This window comes from Patagioenas fasciata, chromosome Z (genome assembly GCF_037038585.1).
Source record: "Patagioenas fasciata isolate bPatFas1 chromosome Z, bPatFas1.hap1, whole genome shotgun sequence".
Classification (NCBI taxonomy): Eukaryota; Metazoa; Chordata; class Aves; order Columbiformes; family Columbidae; genus Patagioenas; species Patagioenas fasciata.
In genome coordinates this window covers 652,293-671,261 of record NC_092560.1, presented here as the reverse complement: position 1 = coordinate 671,261, position 18,969 = coordinate 652,293, and the positions used below count along the sequence as shown (strand labels likewise).

Genomic DNA, 18,969 nt, shown 5'->3' with positions numbered 1-18,969 from the left:
GGTTGTGCTGTGATAACCCAGGGTGCGAGCAGGGCAGCGGCTTCGAGAGTCACGGAATCACAGATGGTTTGGGTTTGAGGGCCCTCCCCAGCTCCCCAGCCCCCTGCCATGACAGGGACATCTTCACCAGCTCAGGGTGCTCAGAGCCCGTCCAGCCTGGCCTGGGATGTCTCCAGGGATGGTTCATCCACCACCTCTCTGGGTACCTGGGCCAGGCTCTCACCACCCTCAGGACAACAATTCCTTCCTCATCTCCGGCCTGAATCTCCCTCCTTTAGTTTAAACCATCACCCCTTGTCCTGTCACAACAGGCCCTGCTCTAAAGTCTGTCCCATCTTTCTCATGGGCCATTTTTAAGTGCTGATCTAGTGTCCTGGTTTACACAGGAATTCCTGCCTTGCTGGGTGGCAGCTGCTTCTGCAATGTCTGTTTGAGTTAAATGTTCGTTATCTTGAATTTCGTGTGCCTCTCTTAAGTGACTGTTTTCTGGCCTGATCTTGCCCCAAATGCTATGAGCTAATTTTCTTTTTCACATGAGGCAGCTACAGGGCTTCCCCCGCCACCCGAACAAAAACACAAGTAAATAACAAAACACAACACCTCTCGTTGTGGAACTCAGTCAACGATTTTGGCTTTTTAACCACAATGGGAAAATACTGTGAGAGAAATTCCACCTGGGCTTGAGGGCACAGAAGTCAGAATGGCTTTAGCATGCAAACATCAGGGGCAGCACTGCGTGCAGAGCTGCTCCATGGCCGGGGCGGCGGGGCACAGGGGTGGGAGCTCGGGGCACAGCGGGTGAGGTCAGGGCGGCCTCGCGCGTCCGTCTGGTCGGTGTTACAGATCTGCACCCCAGTGGCTGGATTTGCCCCGTTTCCACGTGCCGTGCTGGCTGTCCGACCACTGAATACACACCCACGGCTTCTGGCTGGCGGCCCGTTGTGGATACGGGCGCTCGTCGCCTCTCGGGCGCCCTGTGCTTTTGTGAGCTCCCTACAACAGCTTGTCCGTGCTCCCTTGGCGAGGCTGGGTTTGCTACAGCGGTGGGAGGCTCTCTAAAGGTTCTGTCCTTCTCGGCAGGTTTAGGTGAGACTTACCAGCTGGTGAGGTGTGGGAGACAAGGATGGATGGTCCAAAGGGGCTCTAAGCCAAGAAATGGTGGGAATCCCGTTACTCATGGGGGTCTTGTCCTGGAGAAGCAGTTCTGCTGGCCCAGGAGAACCTGCAGAATTGGAGATGGGAATTATGTTAGATAGGAAGCCCTCAGTGAACCGTTTTCCCCACTGTGGTGCTGTTCCTGCTCCCATAGGGGTCCTCTGTAGCAAGGCAGACAGAGAAGTGTTCAGAGGGCTGTCGTGCAACCTGATAAAGATCCAAGCTGGAAGAGAAAACGCAATTCTGGAAGCCTGCAGGGCAGCGTTTCCTTCCCCCCGCGCGGGCGGCAGCCGGGGTCAGGAGCCCTGGCTCCATCCCTCCGTTCGTGGGCCAGCCCGTGCCGCTCTGGCAGGACCGGTGAGCAGGTTCTGGGACCAGATCTGCAGGGAAGGCCAGGAGCAGGGGTGCCCTGGAATGATCCGCGAGGACACAGCACAAACCAAAGGAAGGGGCTGGCCCTCTGCCTGCCCTGGGGAGCTGGGGGTGGTGGGGATGGTGATGAGCAGCAGGTCTCTCAGATGAGAGCAGACGGTCAGGAGGCCTCCGGACGGACTGGCGTGTACAAGAAGCCTGTGAAGCCTTCCAGGACGTGGCAGGTGAAGTGGTTTTCTACCAAAGCCTCTCGGTCATGTCCTGTAGCGGCTGTGGCTGCTGTGGGGACGCGTGGGTCAGCGGCAGAAGTGGCAGCGCTTGGGTGCAGCGGGGCGTGAGCCGAGCGAGGAGACTCCAGTTCCGCCGTCAGCAGCAGGCCACGTTCCCAAGTGCAGTGCTATCGAATTTATCCGGGGTTTATCCTCTAAGTTTTAGTGAATCACCCTCTAAATTCTTGCTAAGCAAGCTGCTAGCAAACAGAGCACCGTGTTTAATGCTGTTTAGTTATCTGTGCTGTAATGCTTGCAAAGAGCCTCTCATTTTTAAAGCTGAAGAGAAGCTCTTAGTCTTCTTGTGAAATGGCTCTGTGTGCAGCATGCAATTCCCAAATCAATATTTTTCAAGTGCATACATTTTCCCTTTCCGTGTTCTTCCTTTCTCGGCATTTGCCAAAAGGCTTTGCAGAAGCTGTTTCCCTGCCCACAGTCTCCATGCTCGGTGAAATCCGAGGACCACGTCAACATCACCTTTACCAACAGGCATGGAGGAACCTGTGGAGTTTCCTGCCCTGAGCTTGTATACACCGGGTGAGTTTTCTGCGCAAACAGTCCCAAGAACACACTGGAAATACTCTGGAGTGACAAACTGTACAGCCGTATTTGTCGGCTGAAGCTCTGCACCAGGACTCGGAGATCAGCGTCAATGTGCAGAGCACGTGGAGTTCTGCACAGATTCATTTTTCCCCCGTTGTGCGAACTGCAGGTGACACAAGGGTGGTGCTGACGGGGGAGCAGCTCCGTGCGCACGGCTGGGAGCAGGATGTGACCGCAGGCCCAGGGACGCGCGTTTTCGTCACCGTGAAGTCGCTCTTGGGAGGCCAAGTCAGGAAATTAGAGGTGAACATTCCCTGTGCTGGCAGTTCTTGTGCAGAGAGATGCAGCTGAGGGGACAAAAGTCTTCACGCACTTCCACACCAGCCTATTTTTAGAAGTGGGAGCTATTCAGGAGGGGAAATATTGATTTTTCTCCTTTCCACCTTGAACATTCTGTTTATCTTTTTCTTCAGTTGATGTGTAATGGGCTGTACACAAAGCTATTCTTACTTCTCCCCTTCTACCCTAAATACATGAGCCAGGGAAGGATGTAGGAGCTTTGGTAAAATGATTCTGATTTGCTGCACTGCCGCCGGACCAGCGGGAGAGTGAGCGGCTGGCCTGTGGTCCTGGTCGCTGCTGATTCTGGACACCAGCAGCATGTCCTGTCAAGATAAAAGAGACAAAGAGACCGTCCTGGCAGGAATCTGGCTGCAAGAGGTGTCATCTGCAGCGCTGGTCACCCTGCCCCTCTGGTCCTTGTGTCTGCTCAGCACAGGACACACATGGAGCTGCTGAGAGGGGCCAGAGGAGCCCCAGGAATGACTGAGGCTGGAACAGCTCTGCTGGGGACAGGTGAGAGAGCTGGGGTGTTCAGCTGGGGAAGAGAAGCTCCAGGACACCTCAGTGCACCTTTCAGTGCTTAAAAGAGGCCCATGAGAAAGATGGGACAGACTTTAGAGCAGGGCCTGTTGTGACAGGACAAGGGGTGATGGTTTAAACTAAAGGAGGGAGATCCAGGCCGGACATGAGGAAGGAATTGTTGTCCTGAGGGTGGTGAGAGCCTGGCCCAGGTTGGGCAGAGAGGTGGTGGATGAACCATCCCTGGAGACATCCCAGGCCAGGCTGGACGGGCTCTGAGCACCCTGAGCTGGTGAAGATGTCCCTGTCATGGCAGGGGGGGCACTGGGGAGCTGGGGAGGTCCTGCAACACAAACCACCCTGTGATTGTGTGTTCCCAGACAAACTACCAGATGTGCTCCAGGCTGCCTTGGTCTGTCCAGGGGCTACTTGGCCTTTGGTTAAAGATTCCACGTGGCTGACTCCTCTGGACCTCGTGGAAAGCGGCAGTGATGGGTGTCTGCTGCGCAGGGTGCAGCTCATTCAGAGCTCCAGGCTCCTGCTCCCGCTGGCCAGCGGCCACCGAGCTCTGCTGTTCTGCTGGAACACGGCCCGGCTCGGGGCTGGGCATGGAGCCGCCTTCCAGCAGTGCTGCAGCAGGCCCCAGCGGTGCTGAGGTGTCCCCAGCGCTGACCTGCGTGTCCGCATGTCGCGTGGGGTCTCGTCCTATTGCTCTCCTCCATGGACACGTCTGCTGCACAGCAGATCCCCTGTGAAGAGCACCTGGAAAGCGAGGCTGGGGCTCTCACGAGCTTCATCCCAAGGGACACACACCTCTGAAGATGTGGCCTTTGAGGGCCAGAGCATGTCCATGTAAACCCTGAGCAGTGCGATGGGAAAGAGGATGGTTGAAGGACCCTGGTGGTTGGAATGGGCATGTACAGGCAGCTCAAGATGTGACTCTGGAGATGTCCATGGAGGTGTCCATGGAGGTGTCCCCAGAGGTGTCCATGGTGGTGTCCATCTCAGGAGGTGTCTCTGGAGGTGTCCATGGAGGTGTCTCAGGAGGTGTCCACTGAAGTGTCCTTGGAGGTGTCCGTGGAGGTGTCCATCTCACAAGGTGTCTCTGGTGGTGACTCTGGAGGTGTCCATGGAGGTGTCCCCAGAGATGTCCATGGTGGTGTCCATCTCGGGAGGTGTCCATGGAGGTGTCTTGGGAGGTGTCCATGGTGGTGTCCATCTCAGGAGGTGTCCATGGAGGTGTCTCGGGAGGTGTCCATGGAGGTGTCTCAGGAGGTGTCCATGGAGGTGACTCTGGAGGTGACTCTGGAGGTGTCCATGGAGGTGTCCATTTCTGGAGGTGTCCATGGAGGTATCCATGGAGGTATCCTCGGAGGTGTCCATCTCAGGAGGTGTGTCTGGAGGTGTCTCTGGAGGTGTCCCCGGAGGTGTCTCAGCAGGTGTCCCCAGAGGTGTCCATGGTGGTGTCCATCTCTGGAGGTGTCCATGGAGGTGTCTCAGGAGGTTTCCATGGAGGTGTCCATGGAGGTGACTCTGGAGGTGTCCATCTCTGGAGGTGTCCATGGAGGTATCCTCGGAGGTGTCCATCTCAGGAGGTGTGTCTGGAGGGGTCTCTGGAGGTGTCCTCGGAGGTGTCCATCTCAGGAGGTGTGTCTGGAGGGGTCTCTGGAGGTGTCCTTGGAGGTGTCCATCTCAGGAGGTGTCCCCGGAGGTGTCTCAGGAGGTGTCCCCAGAGGTGTCCATGGTGGTGTCCGTCTCAGGAGGTGTCCCCGGAGGTGTCTCAGGAGGTGTCCCCAGAGGTGTCCATGGTGGTGTCCATCTCTGGAGGTGTCCTTGGAGGTGTCTCAGGAGGTGTCCCCGGAGGTGTCTCAGGAGGTGTCCCCAGAGGTGTCCATCTCAGAAGGTGTCCCTGCTGCTCGGGAAGCCTCACCTGTGTGTGGCAGTGGCATCAGGCAGGGTTCAGCAGCACCGTGGCCTGAAGCAGAACCTCTCCTCTCTTCCCTGGGCTGCCAGGTGCTCTGAGTTTCCTGCTGACCCTTTTCGACTTGTGGCAGGTAGAAAACCTGCTTTTTCATTTTCCCTCCTCACAGTTTTTAGGTAGAACCATGGGTTTCCAGTAACATTAAAAAGCAGCAGCACTTTTTTAAATATTCATTTTCTGAGCGGGGTTGGTGGTGGTGGTGGTGATTTTTTTTCCTGACATAACAAAGAAGTGCTGAACATCAACACGTTTTGTTTTGTTTGCTTTTCTCCCGTTTTGCTGAGGAGGAGGTAACGCGGTGGCTCGGCAGCGCGCCGTGGAGCCGCGTCTCGTGCACGAGCTGTTTCTGGGGAGCATTGCGCCCCCGATCGCTCGGTGACCACTCGGTGACCGCTCGGTGACCGCTCGGTGACCGCTCGGTGTGCCGCCTCCCCTGCGGGACGGGGCCGTGGCGGACGGGCGCTGGTCCTGCGCCTGGGCTGCGGTGGGCCACCCAAGTGCAAAGGGCTTTTGTGCTGCAGAAACGGAGCCTCAAACCAAGGGTGCGCTCATGGTTTGATGGAAAAACACGTAAGTCAGACGGGTGTTTTTTGCTAAGGGAGCTGGTGTGAGAGCTGAGAAGGCAGAACCTGTTCACCTCCTCACTGGAAGCACGGCCGTCCCAAGAGGTGACTGCCGGCTTGGGGGGCTGGAGGGTGTTGTACATGGGGACATTGTGATCGGATGGTGCTGGACGTGCCTGGCCTAGCTTGGCAAATGGGGTCGAGTGTTTCTGGCACAGAACGGGTTCTCTTTCTGTCTGACCATGGTAGCAGATGAACCAGGGAATGTGCAGAAGCCTCTTGTGCTGGCTGCTGCCTCCTGGCCATTCTGGAGGAACGTGGCCTGTCCTGCACAGCGCTAGGGCGCGAGCTTGATGACAGTTTGATATGGAATCGTTTTGGTTGGGAGAGATCAAGACCACTGAGTCCACCCGTAACCCACCCCTGTCATTGCCCCATGTCCTGAGAACCTCATGTCCGTCTGTCCAGCCCTCCAGGATGGTGACTCCAGCACTGCCCTGGGCAGCCTGTTCAATGCCCCACAGCCCTTTGGGGAAGAAATTGTTCCCAGATCCAACCTCAACCTCCCCTGGGCAACTTGAGGCCGTTTCCTCTGCTCCGGGCACTTGTTCCTGGGGAGCAGAGCCCGACCCCCCTGGCTCCAAGCTCCTTTCAGGCAGTTCAGAGATCAGAAGGTCTCCCCTCAGCTCCTGTTCTCCAACTGAACCCCCAGGTCCCTCAGTGCTCCATCACACTCGTGCTCCATCACACTTGTGCTCCACTGGCTGGTGCTGTCGGGCTCCTTCCGCTTGTCACAAAGCCAAAGCTGCTCATTTTCTGGGTCCCAGCTCAGCTTCCCTAATGTGGAGAGGCCAGGCTGAAGATCTCAGGACTGTGACGTGGCCAGAGGGACATCAGCTCAGCTGGGGGTCAAGAGGATGGAGCAGACTCTGTTCAGTGGTGCCCAACGCCAGGGTGAGGGGCAGCGGGCACAGACTGAAACACAGGAGGCTCCATGTGAACATGAGCAGAACCTTGTGTGCTGGGAGGTGCCAGAGCCTGGCCCAGGCTGCCCAGAGCGGGTGTGGAGTCTCCTGCTCTGAGCCATTCAAACCCCTGGGATCCTGTGTGATCTGCTCTGTGACCCCACGTGAGCAGGGATGGACTGGGGATCACAGGGGTCACAAACTGCCTGGGGTGCTGTGAGGTCCCTGTTACAGAACAAGTCACCCTGCAGTACCCAAGCCGTTATAACCAGGGCCCCAGGGGACATCAGCGAACAGCGGACACAAGAGCATGGAGGGTGCGCTCTGCTGGACAGGCCGCGGTCCCGTCAGTGACGTCTGGCAGCACCGAGCGGTGTCACGGGGGTGTTTCTGTGAGGAGAAGCACCACAACATGCAGGGACGTTTGTGACCGTAGGGATGGTCCTGGGGCAGCAGGATGAGCAGGTGGGCCCAGGACCGTCTGGGCAGGAGGTCGAGTGTGGTCACCTTGTGCTGTGAGCCCAGCTCATCTCCGCAAGAGCCAGGGAAACTCCACATGGAAACTTCTCCTGCTTATATTGCATTGACTTTTGAGATAGGAAGACCATTGTGATTCTTTTTTTCCTTTTTTTTTTTTCTTTTTTTGTTACCCTTTTCCTCTTTTTTCCTTTTTCTTTTTTTTTCCTTTCTCTTTTTCTTTTTTTTCCTTTTTCTTTTTCTTTTTCTTTTTTTTCCTTTTTCCCTTCCCTTCCCTTCCCTTCCCTTCCCTTCCCTTCCCTTCCCTTCCCTTCCCTTCCCTTCCCTTCCCTTCCCTTCCGCCTTCCCTTTCCTTCCCTTCCCCCTTCCCTTCCCTTCCCTTCCCCCTTCCCTTCCCTTCCCTTCCCCCTTCCCTTCCCTTCCCTTCCCTTCTCCCTTCCCTTCCCTTCTCCCTTCCCTTCCCTTCTCCCTTCCCTTCCCTTCTCCCTTCCCTTCCCTTCTCCCTTCCCTTCCCTTCTCCCTTCCCTTCCCCCTTCCCTTCCCTTCCCCCTTCCCTTCCCTTCCCTCCCCTTCCCTTCCCCCTTCCCTTCCCTTCCCTTCCCTTCCCTTCCCTTCCCTTCCCTTCCCTTCCCTTCCCTTCCCTTCCCTTCCCTTCCCTTCCCTTCCCTTCCCTTCCCTTCCCTTCCCTTCCCTTCCCTTCTCCCTTCCCTTCCCCCTTCCCTTCCCCCTTCCCTTCCCCCTTCCCTTCCCCCTTCCCTTCCCCCTTCCCTTCCCCCTTCCCTTCCCCCTTCCCTTCCCCCTTCCCTTCCCCCTTCCCTTCCCTTCCCCCTTCCCTTCCCTTCCCTTCCCTTCCCTTCCCTTCCCTTCCCTTCCCTTCCCTTCCCTTCCCTTCCCTTCCCTTCCCTTCCCTTCCCTTCCCTTCCCTTCCCTTCCCTTCTCCCTTCCCTTCTCCCTCCCCTGCCCTCCCCTCCCCTCCTCTCCTTTTCTCTCTTTTCTATTTTATCTTTTCTCTTATCTTTTCTTCTCTTATTTTCTTTCCTCTCTTTCTTTTCTTTCCCCCTTCTTTCCCCCGTCCCCCTCCTATTTTTTCTCCTTTTTGCCTTTTCTCCTTCCCCTCTTTCCCCCTCTTTCCACCCTGTTTCCTCCTCTCTTCCCCCTTTCTCCCCTTTCTCCCTTTTTCTGTACATTTTTTTCCGCCTTTTTAAAAAATTTTTCTTCTTTTTTTTCGCAAAGGTTATGTTGTTAAACTGTGCGTGTGGAAACTGCCACAGCAGCAGCTCAGTCCCAGCCGGATCACGACAGCCGTGTCTCCGCAGCCCCGGTGCTCATGCTCCTCCTCCTCACCCGTGCCCCCTCCTCGCTGCCCACGGGCGCCGGGGCACAAGCAGTTTCTGTAAAGACCTTGGTGACTGGGAGAGAAGGGCCGTGTCTGCACCCACGCGTTTGCAGGGTGGGCTGGGGACCGTCCCTGGGAGCCGCAGGTGAGCACCGGCTGCTGGGCTGTGCTCTGCACCGTGTCCTCCACCTGTGACCGGGGCCCTCGGGCTGCTCCTGCTGCCGGGCGCCGCTCACACCGCGACCCGGGGCTGCACAGCGGCGCTTCAGGGTGAAATGTCTGCTGGAAGAGGAGAGCTGCTGCGGGCTGGGTGCTACACCAGCGGAAACGTTCCTGGGGGGGTTTCTAGTGTCGTCTTCCCAGATGGGGTCTGCCTGCGTTATGGTGACAGTGCAGGTTGCCATGGGAGCTTTAATCATGGTCCTCTGGCCCAGCCGTCTCCGTATCTTGGAGAAGACCTTTAGAAGCTCCTGTGTGGAAGGTCTATAAATTACGGCGCTCGGCAGCGTCAGGGCTGGCTGGCGCTCAGAGGCTTTGCTGCAGAGATGCCCAGTGCTGCCAGAAGTGTTTTCCGATGCAGCCCAGCGCACAACAAGCCGTGCTGATCAAGAGTTCGGTTGTCTGTTGCCTGCCTAGGAAGCAAAGAACGTGCCTGCCCTTTGGTGCCTGGACAAGAGCAGCAGCTGCAGGAGCAGCCACCACCTGCTGTATGGCATCAATACCTCCTTACCCGGCAGCTGACCCATGGCATGACCCACATCTCCGGTCAGCAGAGCCGTGTGTTCAGCTGTGTGAGACCCTGCCTGTTCCCGATCTGCATCCCCCTGGCCCAAGCAGCCCCACACTGTTGGGGCTGTTGGGGGTGAAGATTTCTTCCTTGGCCGAGGGTCCACAGACGGAGTCTCTTGACCCACAGGCTTTCTCCAGAGTCATTGGCTGGGAGGACTTCAACAAGGACCTGGCCTGAACCTTTCTTTTGCTGTCCCTGTGATTGCTGGAAGCAGGGGTTAAAAAGTGTGGCTTTCTGGCAGCAGAGAGGCAAAGCACAAGCTGAAGGGCTTCTCTGTGCCGTTCTCCAAAGCGAGGAGACCAGCCTTGTGGCAAACGGGAACACCTTGCTGCTGCAGCCTCTGCTCTTCAGAGCTGGGGAGGGCGGCACGTGGCCGGTTACTGGTGCCCAGGGAGGACCAAGCCTGACGAGCTGGGGCAGCCCAGGCACGACCAGCCCCACTTTGCCCTTGAACAGTACAGTGCGAGGATGTGTCACCAGCCACACAGGAGGTAAAGCCATAGAACCGTGTAATTGTGTTGGCAGGACCTCCCCAGCTCCCCAGCCCCCCTGCCATGACAGGGACATCTTCACCAGCTCAGGGTGCTCAGAGCCCGTCCAGCCTGGCCTGGGATGTCTCCAGGGATGGTTCATCCACCACCTCTCTGGGTACCTGGGCCAGGCTCTCACCACCCTCAGGACAACAATTCCTTCCCCATGTCCGGCCTGGATCTCCCTCCTTTAGTTTAAACCATCACCCCTTGTCCTGTCACAACAGCCCCTGCTCTAAAGTCTGTCCCATCTTTCTCATGGGCCCCTTTTAAGCACTGAAAGGTGCACTGAGGTGTCCTGGAGCTTCTCTTCTCCAGCTGAACACCCCAGCTCTCTCACCTGTCCCCAGCAGAGCTGTTCCAGCCTCAGTCATTCCTGGGGCTCCTCTGGCCCCTCTCAGCAGCTCCATGTGTGTCCTGTGCTGAGGACCCCGAGCTGGCCCAGCACGGCAGGGGGGTCTCACCAGAGCGGAGCAGAGGGGCAGGATCCCCCAAACCTGCTGCCCACGGGGCTGGGGATGCAGCCCAGGGCACCATTGGCTCCTGGGCTGCGAGCGCACATGGCGGCTCATGTTCTGGGGCCCATGTCAGAGGCTTTACAGAATTCCAGACAGACGGCATCCACAGCTCTTCCCATGTCTGCTGATGTAGTCACCCCGTTGCAGAAGCCCACCAGGTTGGTCAGGCCGTGCTGGCTGCCTCGCATCACGGTCCTGTCCCCCATGTCCCTCAGCACAGCTTCCAGTGCCACGATCAGCCCGGCACAGGCGAGGCTGACAGTCGGTAGTTCCCGGATCCTCCTTTCCACCCACCCTTTTTAAACAGGCGTGCGATGTTTCCCTTTTTCCAGTCTCCAGGGACGTCATCGGACTGCCAGGGCTTCTCAGCGCCATGGAGAGTGGCCTGGGAGTGACATCCGCCAGTTCCCTCGGGACTCTGCGTGCACCTTGTCCTATCCCATGGACTGGTGTAGGTTCAGGTTCCTCAAGTGGTCACGAACCTGATCCTCACTTACAGTGGGAAGGACTTTGTTCCCATAGCCCTGTCTTGCAGTTCATTTTCCACTCGAGAGCTGTGGGAAGAGAGCTTGCCCCAGAAGACTGAGGCAAACGTTGTTCAGTACCTCAGCCTTCTCCTGGTCCATTGTCACCAGTTTGCCAGTCTTGCCCATCACTTGGTCTCTTTAGCTTGGACAAGAGGAGACTGAGGGGGGACTCATTCCTGGGGATCAATATGGAAAGGGGCAGTGTCAGGAGGATGGAGCCAGGCTCTTCTGGGTGACACCCAGTGACAGGACAAGGGGCAATGGGTGCAAACTGGAACACAGGAGGTTCCACTGAAAGAGGAGAAGCAACTTGTTGGGGGTGAGGGTGTCAGAGCCTGGCCCAGGCTGCCCAGGGGGGTTGTGGAGTCTCCTTCTGTGCAGACATTCAAACCCACCTGGACCCCTTCCTCTGGAACCTCAGCTGGGTGTTCCTGCTCCATGGGGGATTGCACTGGGTGAGCTTTACAGGGCCCTTCAAGCCCTGACATCCTGGGATTCTGTGATCACAGGAACCACGCTTCCCCTGACCTTCCTGTTGTGGCTGATGTACTGGTGGGAGCTCTTCTTGTTGTTCTTTGTGTCACTTGTCAAGTTCCAGCTGTGCCTTGGCCTTCCTGCCCCCATCTCTGCACCACTGGGCAGTGTCCCTGTACCACTCCCAGGATCCCTGTCCCTGCTTTCCACACCATTTGGTTTCACCAGCAGGTGTAGATGCTCCACCATCCACGTTATCACTTGATTGACCTTCCACATCCATAGCCTCATGCCTATAGTACAGAGGCACCTCAGTGGGCAAGGACAGGGTTCACCTGCCGCCCCAGACATGTAAACTTCACCCTGTTCCCTCCTTCCCGTTAACATTCTGCCTTCTGCCTTCAATCACGGGCGTTTTCTGGTGGGTGTTTCTGTCTCGGGGTGGGCAGAACGTGGTTCCACTCGCACCTTCAGCCTGTTCAGCAAGAGCAGCTGCAGTTTGCATACCGGCAGGACCGCAGACTTATTTATATTCCTCTACTCCACCACAAAAAGGCCAAGGTGAGGAAGACATGACAAAATGCACTAGCCCTAGATGTATTTTTCACAGCTCGTTCTGGAAGGTGGCTCTCACGGCGTCACCGTAACGCTGCGTGCGTGGCACAGGCGCCGCCGCGTGTCCTCCGGGGGAGCTGCTGCGGGTCCGCATCACCGTGATCGCTGAGGCCCAGGAGACCCGGTCCGGAACTGGGCACCTGTCAGAGGACGAGAGGAAAGACGAGACACGGAGGCTGCATTGGCAGCAGTGAACGGCGCCGGTGCCAGCAGCCTCGCTGCTCTTGGAAGGACGCATCAGCCCCATAAGGGAGCATTTGGAAGAGGACAAGAGACCGTTTTTGGAGCTGGGAGCCCCTCCCGAGGAACAGCAGACTGTTAAAGATCTCACCCAGTGCACAAGTTTTGACCGTGTGTCAGAAGAGAGATTTGGTTTCGATGCAAAGCAGAGGGGACTGGCACAAAGCACTGTATTTACATGTTTGGTCATGGCACTCGCTGCCATTGTATACTACTACTATGTACTGCCTGTATTTTCAACAGCACAGGTTTGGACTGTGTTTCCACATAAGGGAACAGGTGCTTAGAGGTTGCGGAGACACCTGCACAAGGAGCGGTCTGCCCGGCGCTGCTGCAGGCGCTGCTGGCGCTGGAGCCCTGGCGCGGGAGGGTGACCAGCGGTTGTGTCCCATCGTCGGACAGCCCTGCTGCCCGTGGCAAAGCTCCCGAGGGTGCGCAGGGCTGCGGTGCTGGGCGCTGGAGCTGGCTGCTCTGCGGTGGATCCGCTGTGAGCGTCGCGGCACCGCCGCGGGGCAGCAGGCGTGGAGGTGGGAGGTGCAAGGACCCTGGAGGCCCTTTACTCCCTTAGCAAATTCACGCGTGGGGCAGGGGCACTGTAGTGGTCTTCGTGCGGCTGCACAGGCTCCTGGCGTTTGCTCCAGGAACCTCGGGGAGAGCACGTTGCAGTCATTTGGTACCGGTGGCCAGGTCTGGCCCCGTGTTCCAGTCACCGCCGGCAGGGCTGGCAGCAGCAGCGGTAAGGCAAACGCTGATCGTATGCTCTCCAGGTAGAAAAGTGTATTTTATAACGAAGAAACGGTAGTTTTTCTGCATCTGCTATAAATACATGTATTCTCATAGTGGTATTTGTGTTATAGCTTCTGATTCCCAGTATGTAGAACAAATCAGACCCCAACTCTTGGGAAATTTGAAACAAAGCAAAACCTTGAATTCCTCTCCATTTGCCTCATGAGGATGCATGTGAAATCAGGCGTTGAGGGTGATCAAGGGGGGTTCTGCTGCCAGTGTGAAGGTCAAGAACTTCCCTCTCACAGAATCACAGAATCCCAGAGTGTCAGGGGTTGAAGGGCCCTGTAAAGCTCATCCAGTGCAATCCCCCCATGGAGCAGGAACACCCAGCTGAGGTTCCACAGGAAGGGGTCCAGGCGGGTTTGAATGTCTGCAGAGAAGGAGACTCCACAACCTCCCTGGGCAGCCTGGGCCAGGCTCTGACACCCTCACCCCCAACAAGTTGCTTCTCAAATTTAAATGGAACCTCTTGTGTTCCAGCTTGATCCCATTACTCCTTGTGCTATCATTGTTTGCCACCGAGAAGAGCCTGGCTCCATCCTCGTGGCACTTACCCTTTATATATTTATAAACATTAATAAGGTCACCCCTCAGTCTCCTCTCCTCCAGCTCCAGAGCCCCAGCTCCCTCAGCCTTTCCTCACACGGGAGATGCTCCACTCCCTCCAGCATCTTGGTGGCTGCGCTGGACTCTCTGCAGCAGTTCCCTGTCCTTCTGGAACTGAGGGGCCACAACTGGACACAATATTCCAGGTGTGGTCTCCCCAGGGCAGAGCAGAGGGGCAGGAGAACCTCTCTGACCTACTGACCACCCCCTTCTAACCCACCCCAGGTACCATTGGCCTTCCTGGCCACAAGGGCCCAGTGCTGGCTCATGCTCACCCTGCTGTCCCCATGACCCCCAGGTCCCTTTCCCCTACACTGCTCTCCAACAGCTCATTCCCCAACTTACACTGGAACCTGGGGTTGTTCCTGCCCAGATTCCAGACTCTACACTTGCCCTTGTTCTGTTTCATTAAATTTCTCCCTGCCCAACTCTCCAGCCTGTCCAGGTCTCTGGATGGCAGCACAGCTTCCAGTGTCAGCCACTCCTCCCAGCTTGGTGTCATCAGCAAACTTGCTGATAGTACACTCAATTCCCTCGTCCAAATCGTTAATGAATATATTGAATAATACTGACCCCAGTACTGACCCCTGAGGCACTGCACTAGATACTGGCCTCCAACTGGACTCCGCACCATTGACCACCACTCTCTGGCTTCTCTCCTTAAGCCAGTTTGCAACCCACCTCACTACTCTATTGTCCAGACCACACCTCCTCAGTTCAGCTGTGAGGATGCTGTGCAGACTGTGTCAAAGGCTTTACTGAAGTCAAGGTAGACCACATCCACCGCTCTGCCATCATCCATCCACCTTGTTACATTCTCATAAAAGGCTATGAGGTTGGTCAAGCGTGACTTACCCTTGGTAAAGCCATGCTGACTGCCCCTAATGACCCTCTTATCCCTGATGTGCCTTGAGATGACACCAAGGATAAGCTGTTCCATCAGTTTCCCAGGGACAGAGGTGATGCTGACCGGTCTATAATTACCCGGGTCCTCCTTCTTGCCCTTTTTGAAGCCTGCAGTGACATTTGCTTTCCTCCAATCCTCGGGCACCTTTCCTGTTTCCCAAGACTTGGCAAAGATGATGGAGAGCGGTCCAGCAATGACTTCAGCCAGCTCCCTCAGCACCCGCGGATGCATCCCATCTGGACCCATGGATTTATGGATGTCCAGACTACTTAATTGCTCCCTAACCCAGTCCTCATCGACTCAAGCAAACTCCTCCATTGACCTGGCTTCATCCGGGGTCTCAGGGGTGCAGGGTTCCCCAGGACAGCCTCCAGCGGAGTAGACAGAGACAAAGGTGGCATTCAGCAATTCTGCCTTCTCTGTGTCTTCTGCCACCAGGGCACCCACCTCATTCATCAGTGGGCCTACATTGCCTCTGGTATTAATCTGCTATGTATTTGAAAAAGTTCTTCTTGCTGTCCTTGACCCCTCTCGCCAGCTGTAATTCTAAGGAGGCCTTGGCTACCCTAGCTGCCTTCCTGCATCCTCTAACAGCAGCCTTATATTCCTCCCAAGTGGCCAGTCCCTGCTTCCATGACCTGTAAACTCGCCTCTTCTGCTTGAGCATACCCAACAGATCCCTATTCAACCACGCAGGCCTTCTGGCTCCCTTCCTCGACTTCCTACGTGTGGGGATGCTCTGATCCTGAGCATGGAAGAAGCAATCTCTGAATGCAATCCAGCTCTCTTGGGCCCCTTTTCCTTCAAGCAGTCTTGCCCATGGGATTTCCCCCAGCAATTGCTTGAAAAGGCCGAAGTTGGCCCTGCTAAAGTCCAGGGTTGCAATTCTACTTGCTGTTCTGTTCCTGCCACACAAGGTGCTGAACTCCACCATCTCCTGGTCACTGCAACCCAAGCAGCCCTCAACTTCACCATGAGAGCCTGAACTGAACCTGACTCTTCCATGCAGCAGGATAACGCCGGAGCAAGGACTCTGGGGGCGCCGGTGCGGCGGTGCGGGGCTGTGAGGAGTGCTCGGTGCTGGTGTGGACACGGACTGTTGCAGAAATACCTTGCACGTGCGCCCTCCTGGGTGTCCTGCCGACTCCAGTGGGTCACTGGGGTCCACAGGACGTTTTGGGGAGTTTTACAGGTGCAAGGGAGCCTTTAAAAGCATGATGGAGTTTTCCTCAGCTGGCTTGACCGCCCTGGGGATGTCTGTGGGAGAAGGAAGAAGACGGGTCACGTTCCTCGCGGTGTCCCGCTGCCAGGGCTCAGCAGCCGCAGACAAACCTGCGCCCACAGGCGTCCTGTGCTGGGCCTGCCTGGCGCCTGGCAGGGTCAAAAGGCTCTACAGGAGGGACCAAAGTGGTGTCCCCAGGGCTCAGTGCTGGGGCCAGTTCTGTTTAATCTCTTTATCAATGATCTGGATGAGGGGATCGAGTGCACCCTCAGTCATTTTGCAGATGACACCAGGCTGGGTGTAGTGTCCATGTGCTGGAGGGTGGGATGGCTGCACAGAGGGGTCTGGACCGGCTGGATCGATGGGCTGAGGCCAATTGTCTGAGGGTCACCAAGGCCAAGTGCCGGGTCCTGCCCTTGGGTCACAACAACCCCATGGACGCTGCAGCTGGGGAAGAGCGGCTGTAAAGGCCCTGGGGGTGTTGATGCCAGCGGCTGAACATGAGCCAGAGTGTGCCCAGGTGGCCAAGAGGCCACAGCATCCTGGCTGGGACCAGCACTGGGGTGGCCAGCAGGCCCAGGGCAGTGACCGAACCTGTGCTGGGACCTGGGGAGGACAAACCGCCAATCCTGGGGCAGCTCTGGGCCCCTCACGCCAAGAAAGGCCTTGAGGTGCTGGAGCGAGTGGAGAGAAGGGAACGGAGCTGGTGAGGGGCTGGAGCACAAGTGTGATGGAGCACTGAGGGAGCTGGGGGTTCAGCTGGAGAACAGGAGCTGAGGGGAGACCTTCTGATCTCTGAACTGCCTGAAAGGAGCTTGGAGCCAGGGGGGTCGGGCTCTGCTCCCCAGGAACAAGCGCCAGGAGCAGAGGAAACGGCCTCAAGTTGCGCCAGGGGAGGTTGAGGTTGGATGTGGGGAACAATTTCTTCCCCAAAGGGCTGTGGGGCATTGGAACAGGCTGCCCAGGGCAGTGCTGGAGTCACCATCCTGGAGGGCTGGACAGACGGACATGAGGTTCTCAGGACACGGGGCAGTGACAGGGCTGGGGGAATGGTTGGACTTGGTGATCTTGATCTCTCCCAGCCAAAACGATTCTGTGATTCTATGACTGCACAGGCATCACCAGTTTCTTCACGGTTTCCTCTCCTCACACAGCAGAGCTGCCACCAACTTTCCATTCTATGTTGGAGTGGACAAGAACCGAGTCGTGTGAGATCAGATCTCCATTGTCCGTGCTTGCAGCAGGGGTGACACCTCTGACCACCACGCAGCGGCCGTCTGGGTCGGTCGGTTGGCCACGCAGACCCCCAGCAAGGCTTAGTTTCATCTGACAGCACTTAAGGATCTTTGTGTATTAGGATCCCAGCTCACTCAAGCTGCTTAGTGGGCTGCTCAAGGGCTTTGCTCAGAAATAGTTGCCAGAGGGCAGGTAGGAGGATCAGGTCAGAGCGCTTGCAGGGCGTCTGTGGGGCACGGAGGAGGCGCCGACCGCACGTGCAGGACTCTGCAGCAGCCTGGGGAACCCGTCCCAGCAGCGGTGCCCTGGGGACAGTGACACCGGAGGCTGCGCCTGGCGGTTTGCGCTGTTATTGACCTCATTAATGTTTATGAATATATAACGGGTGAGTGTCAGGAAGATGGAGCCAGGCTCTTCTGGGTGACAACCAGTGACAGGACAAGGGGCAATGGGTGCAAACTGGAACACAGGAGGTTCCACTGCAAGAGGAGAAGCAACTTGTTGGGGGTGAGGGTGTCAGAGCCTGGCCCAGGCTGCCCAGGGAGGCTGTGGAGTCTCCTTCTCTGCAGACATTCAAACCCGCCTGGACCCCTTCCTGTGGAACCTCAGCTGGGTGTTCCTGCTCCATGGGGGGATTGCACTGGATGAGCTTCACAGGGCCCTTCAACCCCTGACACTCTGGGATTATGGGGAAATGTCGGCCAAAACTACCACCTCTTCTAAGATGCATATTGTTTGGCTCAAACATTTTGGTTTACTGAAAGGACAGTGTTTTGGTTTTTTTTTGATCTGGTTTGGTGGTTGTTGTTGTTGGTTGGTTGGGTTTTTTTGTTGTTTTTTGGTTGTTGTTGCTATTTTTCTTTTTGGTGTTCCACCCAGGTGTTCTAAGCACTTGTGTTCATTCTTCAAGCTTTTCCTCCTTGTCCTTCATGTTGAGAGGCTTCCTCCAGGCATTCTGCTCTGTGACCAGGGCAGAAGCACAGCAAGGAAGGGCTGTCCTGTCTGCAGAGAGGGGCGGCGGTGGGGGCGCACGTGGGGCGATGCGGAACCACCAGCGAGCAGCTGAACTCGGGGCATCAGCAGCTGCAGCAGGTGAGGCCCCCAAACGTTGAGCCTCTTGGGAGGACGGACCAGCTGCACGCAGGACCTGCCCCATGGCTCAGGGAGGGTGATGGAGCATTTGAAGAGATGCAGGAAACCCACAGCGCCTGGTGCTGCTGAGAAGAGACATTGAGTCCAAGTCAGAAGGTGGCTGCAGGCACACTGGTGCTTGAGTGTTGCAGCATCTGTGGAACCGACTGTCAGATGTGGTGAAATCACAGGATCCAGAATGTGAGGGGTTGAAGGGCCCTGTAAAGCTCATCCAGTGCAATCCCCCATGGAGCAGGAACACCCAGCTGAGGTTCCACAGGAAGGGGTCCAGGCGGGTTTGAATGTCTGCAGAGAAGGAGACTCCACAGCCTCCCTGGGCAGCCTGGGCCAGGCTCTGACACCCTCACCCCCAACAAGTTGCTTCTCCTCTTTCAGTGGAACCTCCTGTGTTCCAGTTTGAACCCATTGCCCCTTGTCCTGTCACTGGTTGTCACCCAGAAGAGCCTGGCTCCATCCTCCTGACACTGCCCCTTTCCATATTGATCCCCAGGAATGAGTCCCCCCTCAGTCTCCTCTTCTCCAGCTCCAGAGCCCCAGCTCCCTCAGCCTTTCCTCACACGGGAGATGCTCCACTCCCTTCAGCATCTTGGTGGCTGCGCTGGACTCTCTGCAGCAGTTCCCTGTCCTTCTGGAGCTGAGGGGCCACAACTGGACACAATATTCCAGGTGTGGTCTCCCCAGGGCAGAGCAGAGGGGCAGGAGAACCTCTCTGACCTACTGACCACCCCCTTCTAACCCACCCCAGGTACCATTGGCTTCCTGGCCACAAGGGCCCAGTGCTGGCTCATGCTCACCCTGCTGTCCCCAGGACCCCCAGGTCCCTTTCCCCTACACTGCTCTC

General features: G+C 56.8%; 1 protein-coding gene across 2 annotated transcripts in view; it reads left to right on the top strand.

Annotated features, from left to right (window-relative positions):
* Nucleotides 1–18,969, top strand: part of FRMPD1 (FERM and PDZ domain containing 1) — a 50,928-nt gene that overhangs the window by 396 nt on the left and 31,563 nt on the right. The window lies entirely within an intron of this gene.